Source organism: Lycium ferocissimum, chromosome 10, assembly GCF_029784015.1.
Source record: "Lycium ferocissimum isolate CSIRO_LF1 chromosome 10, AGI_CSIRO_Lferr_CH_V1, whole genome shotgun sequence".
Taxonomy (NCBI): Eukaryota; Viridiplantae; Streptophyta; class Magnoliopsida; order Solanales; family Solanaceae; genus Lycium; species Lycium ferocissimum.
The window spans coordinates 46176087-46185434 of record NC_081351.1 but is presented as its reverse complement, the minus strand read 5'-3'; positions in this window follow the sequence as shown (position 1 = coordinate 46185434).

The window sequence follows — 9348 nt, the reverse complement described above, 5'->3', positions numbered from 1 at the left end:
ACAACAAAAGTCCTAGAATCACAAACCTAGGCTCTGATACCAAAACTTGTAGCATCCTCTTTGGAGGATACCAAACAAAAGCTAATTCTACACTTACAACGTTTAGAAGAAATTTATGCCAAGAGATATTCACAAACGTATTTAATACGGGAAATAGGCCCGCGCGAAGGGGTTGGCAAGACATTTTTTTTCCATTGTACCCTCCGAAAACTTTCTCAATTGAAATACAATATCAGAGTACCAATTTAAAAGGTAATGCCCTTCTCAAATAGTCAACACATTTAAGAACCTTTATTTTGAAATTTTATTTTCAAATCAACACCACTGCGGTCCATAAGATATACGAAACTCAAACTTGCGATTATCATAGAAACTAGTATCTTTCTTTGTACATAATTACAAGGCAAAACGTAAGCCCAATACATGGCATGACTTGGGTTGAAAGCACACCCTAAAATAGCAAAACAAGTCACCAAGTTCAAGTTACAAGCAATGGTCTTGTGTCCAACAGTTTCCAAAATCATACATATGCTATATATGGATCATATACAAGTCCCCAAAATTATACAAGACCTAGATGCATATGCAAATGTGATCTTCACTAAGGATCCCAAAAGTCTACTCCAAAATGGCCTTTCTTCAGTCTTCCTTCACCGTACATTACCTACGATAGAAAACAACATCGCTAGCGTAAGAAAGCTTAGTGGTGTATAAACTTCGGGCTTGGAGCCATTAGATTATCCAATTCCCTTGTCCGTCGTAGGCAGTCCAATAAGATAAAAATAAATCAAGTAAACAAGTATATCAAACTATCAAATACCAACCTTGAAGAGTTTCAAAATATCAATATCAATATTCGAAGGCTTAAGTATCAAGAAAGCATATAATTCAATTCAAGAGAGTTTGTTAAATAACCAATTTCGCCTAATATGTACGTCATGCCATCACACCAAGACAATCAATATCGAGACGGACCAAAGCCCGAATCAAGAAGATTCTTCACCCAATAGTCAAGAGAATTAAAGGCCGTGTTGAAAGTGGCTTTTCCATTTCGTTCTAAAACGGACGAAAATCCAACATCAAGACAAAATGTAAATCCAAAGTCAATATGGGCAAGATCCGAATCGAGAGGCATGCCTATATCGGTGACAAAGTCACCGCAACAAGAAGGACAAAATCTCAACAGGAATGCAAAATGATCAAGCAATTCGTACAAATGGGCGATTTAGCGAAAGTTTTGCAATACTTGAGATTATAACCATACAATGATATAAGATGAAGAGTAAGGAAACAACCCATCAAAATACTTCAAAAATTCTAGAAAATAAAGATATTCCAAGTTCAAGTTTATACACACAAACCTTGGCGTTTTACCACGCGGCTAAGTTCTACCACAACTCGAGGAAGTTCGAATGCGTCTACGCCATAGACCAACCAAAGTCCCCAGCCAAGCAATTCCTCTTAGGTTGTACAAGAGCATATATACCTTAAATACACAATCAATTATCTACTTAAATTCAATAGTTTCAGCACATCAAACTAAACATGAAATGAAGAAAATCGGCCTAAACTATCAAATAGAATTCTCGGGATTAGGAGCATCACTACTGTCACATGCTGTCGCTCGGTTTTCAAAGGAGTAAACGGCAAAAATAGACTTTGTGGCTTTTGAAAGTTGTAGATATATGTCTTAGGGTCTCAGAGAAATTTAAGTAACTCCTATACAGCTTTGTACAAACAGATATGCTCAAAATACTAACAATGGAGTCCTGTACTCAAAAACGGGTTTGTAACTTACCTCAATTGTGGAGTTGTTTTGGCCCAACCAAGGCAAGTCTGATTTATTGATTTAGTGAATGGATATTACAGAGAAGAGAGGTTTTCATCTCTTTCTTCCTTGGAGAAAACAGAAATTAGAGGGGTGATGGAAGGATAAGAGACTAAAAAGGTATATATCTTACTTAGTAAGATGAGGATGAAAATAATAAAATAAAATAAAAAGGGATGCCCACTTTTATAAATATTTAATCCATTTAAATAAATTTACTAAGATAATCATAGTGGGAGTAGTTTATATAACTACACCATAACACTTCAAACAAGTTTCAAATGTCGTCGAGTCCACATTCGTGAAGTGCGAAGTAAAAAATACTTACTATCAAGATATGGTCAATCAAAAATTCAAGAGCTAGTTTAAAAGTGGGGTGTTACAAACGGTTCCAATTTGCTCGGATTGTAGTACGAGTTATGAAAATCGATGACGATCACCGGTATAGTATTGCCGTTGCAACCGGTGATTTTTTTTTAGTTACATCTAAGAGCACTAAGTCACGAAAGGTTCTGAAACACGTTCATCTCGTCTTATTCCTTACGTTGAATTCGAGATACGAGGGTAAGATGGTACTAGTAAGTCACAGCTACTAAATGCGTCACCCTTCAGCGCTTGTTCGTTCCCTTGCCGTTCGGGGACGAACGATTATTCAATTGGTATCTAATGTAATGACCTGTTTCGTCGTTACTGTGAATTTTCAAAAAAAAAAAAAAAATCGCAACTCTGACTCCTTAAAAATGTCTTCGTCTAGTTATGTTCTGGAAATAGCTAATTCAATCGAAATCATTGTGCGCATAGCGTGAGGGATTGAAGTGTGGGCCGCCATAGCGCTAGTATTGGCGCTATAGCATGCTGCTACCGCGCGTACGTAAGAGCAATGGCTAGTGAGCCGCCACGGCGGCCAATTAGGCTCCGCTCTAGCTCAATGCACCGCTAATATGGTGAGCATGCCGCTGGGGCGGTCACGTACAGTGAATTACCTATTTAAGACCTCATTTCAGGATTTGGTTTCATTTTTCTAAACCCTAAAGAGTCCACCCGCCTTTGGAGCATTTATGGAGCCAAAAATGATATTTTCTAGGTAAAGGTAATCCTTCTAACTTCTTCCATTCATTCTCCACCTTAGTGATTCTTATTAAAAGACCCTCATCAAGAAAAAACCACAAACTAGGTATCTCAATTTACTAGATTTAAAGAAATGATTGGTTAGTTGTTACGTAATTAACCCCGTTGAATTATTCTCAACCTTCCGTCACCCTAGGATGATTACTAACTTAGTTTTCTCATTCCTTACTAGATTATAAATTGTCTCTTATGAATCTTGAAAAAGGGACCTCTAAGGGCAAGAAATAAAAATGGTAATTTTACACCCTACTAGCTAATGGCTTAACTTAGTTACCTTATTCATGGAAAAAGTTGATACGAATAACCTAGTATATATATATATATATATATATATATATATATATATATATATATATATATATATATATATATATAATCTGTGTACAACCTTCCTTATTAATCTAAGGTCTCCTAAGTTCTAATAATGATTTCTATTCTTGGGTCTCTATGTTGTCTCAAGTCCTTCATGCGGGAATACGATGAATTTTATCAAATTGAAGAAGACCCAATGATTATGGCAACCGCTCGGCCTTGAGGTAGGTTACAGCTTTTCCTTATGTGTAGACTCTGGGCTAGTTCCCATATTCATATATTGTTAACTATAAGTTGGAGGTAGTTGGAGATTTGGGATGGATCCATAGTATGGTATTGTTGTGTGACTTGTGAGTTCGGGCTGTGTGCTTTCCGTAGATTCTTTAGGATGTTTGAATTGTTTCCTTTAGGTATCGTGTGTTTTTTTTTTTTTTTTCTATATGTGCGACGTGGTAAAGTGGTGGATTCATACTTTTCTATGCCAACAGTGAGACTTCTCAGAAGGTTTGCCCAGTTGTGCTATGCCATTATAGTGGACCTAATTGACATTGGGCATATAAAATATCAACAATAGTAATTTAATCTCTAGACTCGGTAGTATTATATGTCTTGTAAGTAGAAGATTGTTTATCATATGTGAATATTTAATAGGGAAAGTGGTAATGTTATGTTGTGAATTAGTTGTTCTATTGTGTTGGCTTGATGTCATATGTTGATTGATAGATATTGACATATGTTGTTTCATCTTGATTATAATACTATTGGCATACTCCACCGTTGGGTACTTGTGATTCGGATACATTGTTGACGTACCATTGCGGGTACTTGTGATATTGAGCATGATTATTGTCATGATATATACACGCACGCACTCTCATTCTTCATGACATAATCGTTGAGATACTAATGGCTATTTCATGAAACACTTTGATGAGCTGGGCTCGATTTTTACTTGAGTGACGTGAGAGGCCGATATCCGATGTTGGGTTTCAAAAGTTAATCGGGAGCGAGTGCATGGATCAGCGGGTCCCCCGCAGCGGCGTCGCGAGAACCCCTGGGAAAAAGATCTCACCTCGGGGATCCCTTCTGTCTATTGAGCAAAGATCCGGGATGGGTGGCACTTAGACTTCGCGAGTCACACTAGGTTGTGCTACCGAGATGTCGATATTTGTCCTGAGTACATCAGAGCACAACATACGTACGGCATCGTACCGCATTGCATACATTATTGCATTGCATTCGCATTCATGACTTATATTGGCCGAGATGACATGGTATTCTACTTGTGGTGTTGGTTCCGGTTTTAATCTATGTAGACTTGGTACACTTCTGGGTTTTAGATGCTCATTTAGGCAATGACGTGTGCTCGATTTTGAATACGTGTTGCCTTATCCTTGTCGATCTATCTCGTAGTCGTTCGTAAGATCAGTTAATGTTTTTGGCCTCTAAGGGATGTGAGATGAAAGGTTTCATAATGATGAGTTGACTCCTAGACTCAAAATGAATGGTATAATGATATGTTATTCTTGTGATATTGTTGTGGAATTGACTTATGCTTATTAGAGGATAATTAATGAGTTGAAGGTATTGATGTTATCACGAGCTATTGGGATAGATGTACAACTTGATTAGTTAATTATCATGTTTATTTATGAATTCTTTTTACCGATATGTGTTTCTAACCATTGTCACTTATGATACTTACTCGCACGCGCGCGTGATTGTACCGATATCGTTACGTTGTCTCTTCTCGGGGTTAAGAGTGTTTGTGTGATTGATTGCGACATGTTCGTAAATGCGCGTGCTATATTGAAGCCCCTCTCCTCATTCCATGACAAGAGGTTGAGTCTTTAGAGTATTATTGTAAATCGGGATCATTTAGTCGCTCTTGTACTAGTCTAGACCAGGTCGTGGGAAGTCGGATTGAGTCTGTAATTATATTTAACCGTCATGGACTGCTTTCAATTTTGGAAGTTATTAAAATGAGTTGACTTCCGCAGTTAATCGTATTTAATTATCTCCTTTATCCAAATTATCTTTATTATTCGATGTGTTATTTAATCGAGGGTTGCGCCACCGAGGGAGGGAAAGGTAGGTGCTCGCGCAGTCCTAAAATGGGTCGTGACACAATCATCCAAACTCTATGTCCGAAGTCCTAGATATGCTTTCTCCCATAGGCTCTATGGCATATACAATTAACTAATCAAAGTCTAACTCAACTAAACCGTAACCTACCTCGAAGCCGAACCGGAACAATGCAATCACTCCGCAATAGCTTTTTCTTTCCTCAAAGCTTTGGAACGTTCAAAGGCTAGAATTACAATTCTAAGTAAGTAAAGGATCATCAACTTACAATAACAAATTAGTGATGAAAATCCCACTAATTCTACCTACAATGTTACACTCCTCGAAAATTTTCACGTCATGTGTGTTGTGAGTAAACTAACTTAAGCTCTAGAAAAATGAACCCTTATAAGGTTAATACCGTTCTTAACAAGTGTTAAGCAAGTCATTTAAAGATTCCTTTGATCACACAACAAGAAATAAGTTTATTTAAAATTCTGGAAAAAAAGTTGATTTAATTTTGGGTCAAATTTGAGTGGGTATATCTTCTAGTATATTAAGAGTTTTAAGGTGTTTTAAAATCTTAAAATGAAGCTCTTCGTGTCTAGTTTTCAACGCAATAAACTGGTCGTTGATACGACATCAGAGTAGAGAATTATAGACGTTACAAGTTAGGCTGACATAAGCAAACGCGCTACAAGCATCCCACGGTTAAAGAACGTTACACTACCGCCGCAGCAACAACCGACTTTATCCACATATGTGCGGGTCAAAACCCCATTTTTTTCACCGAAAAATCAGATCTTAAAGCCAGGAATATGGTTTTATTTTTGTCATAAAATGTTTTAGAGATTTAATTTATTTTAACTAATCAAAAGGGTCGGGGTGGGGGCATAAATTTGTGATTATGGGAAAGTTTTTCTTGGGGTTTTTTTGGGCCTTTAAAGGGGAATATTGAGGACATTCTTTTTAACAAGAATAAGGGGGGATCTTTCCTTATTAATGTTGTTTTTAGGTTAATTAAAAGGGAGAGCGATTAAATGGCCGTGTAATAAAGTTGTTGGTTGAGAAATCGGATAAAACATCGTGTGGGATGTCTTATGGAATATTTTGTATTGATGATGATGTTGTTGATGTTATTGTTGTTTTGTTGGGTTTTGGTATTGTGATTCCCGGCTAGGAAAATAAACGGGGGAGATCTTTGAATTTTGGAAATTTAAGGGATTTAATTTGAAGGCTTAAGGAAAGGTGAAAGATGCCCCAATAATAGTATGAATGATTTTATATTTAGATTACGAGTTGCGAATGATTTATATAAGGAAGACAAAAAGTCGGAAAGTCGAGAATTAAGCTTCCGGGTATGTTAAGGTTTTCCTTTCTTTCTTTTGGCATGATCCTATGATATGAGCGAAAAACGAGTAAACGAGCTTCTTTTTACTTCTACTCTTGAAACTAGGAGTACTTTGGTCTTTTATGTTCCCAAACCCTCTTATGATTGTCCCTTCATATGGGTCCGAGTTTTGTATCATGATTATGTTAGTTCACATTTATGCATTGCATTCATTTAATAATGCGTTTGAGCCGTGACCGAGGCGTTATATACGCGTATATTATATGTATATGGGGTATGGGGAAAGGGAGAGGCTTATATACGCATTACCACGATTCGGGTGCACGATGATGATATTATGATGCGAATGCCGGCAAAAGGGCCTATATGATATATGGATCGGGCGTACTTTTCCGGCACTATTATACGATATAGGATCGGTCTTACGTTCCGGCTTATTATATGGGATATGGATCGGGCCTGCGTTCTCGGACTATGACCTATGCTATCTACCCCTCGAGGCTTTTTTGTGCAGAGATATACAAATATGTTCGGATAGTTAGACATATAGATGCTTCTGGTTACGGTCGGTTTAGCTTTTGATTTTGGGAGTTTCTTAATGACCCCTATGTGTATGTTACTCTTACGCCTTACATACTCTACTTATCCGTACGACCCCCCTTTTTGGGGGGCTGCGTTCATGCCCGAGTTCAATGCTAGGAAGAGATCGCTCCTTTGGTACCTTCAGTTGGATAGGGAGCACTCTCTCTTTTGGGTTGGTCTAGACCGGTATATGTTTTGATGTATAGGGAGGGCAAGGGCCGTCCGTTATAGCATGCCCGTTAGTCGATGAGGCTCTGGGCATTATATTCTCGACGGTGTGGCCCGCTCGGCACTGTTTTGTTACATAGTTTTATCGGGTAGCCTTTCGGCTATACCCGGTTCGGTTTAGTGATGCGTATATATATCTTTTGCGGGTTGTGACCCTCCAATTTATGATATCTATCGGTCGCGATCATGTTGGGAGTGCCTCGGTGGCCCTAGAATGAGCATGAGCAGTATGTTATGTATTTTTGTGGCATCAGGAGGCCCCGGGTGTCGTCATAGCCTCCCGGGTTGGTATGACATTAAACAAAGGGGTTTAAATTTTCCTTAGGGGCATAATCATCCTAATGCTAGTCTTAAGCATCATATTGAATCATCTAATGGGTTCTCAATCAATTCAATCCTACAGTTCATTTTTAGCCAAAGTTCCCATTTTTATTGGAACCTAGGTTTTAACAACCAATTTCCATCATTGAATATCAAGTTCTCTACTTGAAACGATAATCTCTACCTTTTTTAGATAATTAAACAACAAAAATACTACCCTTAATAGTCTAGGGTTTCCTTGGTATTTGTGTTCTACCCTTTAATTCCCATTAATGGTCCTTTGATTGAAACAAGAATCGAATAAGAACTTCACGCGAAGAAAATTAGTGATTAAGACTTACCTTTGATGAGAATAGTGCCCCAGCCTTAGAAAGTCGCCTCATCCTTGGGAAACTTTTTTTGGGATTGTGTGAGGGTGGGGTCAAAATAAGGTATTTAAATCGGGTTTCGCTTAAGTGGATCCTAGTGGTCCCGCTTTGTAAAGCCCCCCTTCGTTGCGGCGGGCCCCGAAGAATCCCCCCGTTGCCGGGCCCCCTCCCAGCCGGCGGTAAATTTTGGCATGAGCTTAAATTTTACCACTTTTTTACTTAGTCTCTCAAAATCATTCTGCCCATGAACACAGCCAGAACAACCAAGTTAAAAACACTCCGTAGTCACTTAAACCCAAAAACCCCCAAATTTACTTGGTCTTCCCCTAACCTCAAAAGTACTAGCAAGGTAAAGGTCAACCGATAACGACCAAGGGGTCAAAAAGAAAAAATAAGAAAAAAACTCAAATGAAACATGGACATAAACAACAAAAAAATGGGGAAAGAGTGGGATATGATACAAACGTACCTTAAAAATAGAATAAGGGGAAAAGAACAATACACCTAAAGGAAGTTTGCCAATACCCCTGGAAATTTGCAACGTCAAGAATGGAGAATAAGAACCAAAAAAAAAAATTTTAAATTGGAGGAGTTTTAAAAAAAATGATACCTATAGGTTGGGAAATTTTCTAAGAAAGGGGTTTGGGGGGAAGGGAAAAAAATAAAAGGGGGAAATGGAGAGGAGGTATTTTAAAGGAAAAATGGGATAATTTTTGTATTTGAGTAGTTGACATTACTAATACCAAATTTAATAAAAGGCGAGGTTTTCCTATAGATACACGAAATCAAACGCCAACCTGAAAAGGTTGCTATTTTTAAATGCTTACTCTCAAAATTTTGGTTTTGGTTTTAAAAAAAATTTAGCCTTCTTTTTAAAAAACTAGATATAAAAAAATAGTATCAAAAAAAAGTAGAATTTTGTAGAAATTGTACATTGATCCCCCCAACATATGTCTTTTTTTGGCGCATTAAATCTAGTCAATTTATTGATACAAAACCAAAAAGTAGTAATTTTTTACTATAGATATATCAAAACTCTTCTTGAAAATAATCTTTTAGTCTTAAGTTTAACTTTTTTGCGTTTGAAAAGAATTTGACAAACTTAAAGACATGAGAATAAATAATAATACAATATATTTGCCCTTTTTAACTCTAAATTTGATAAA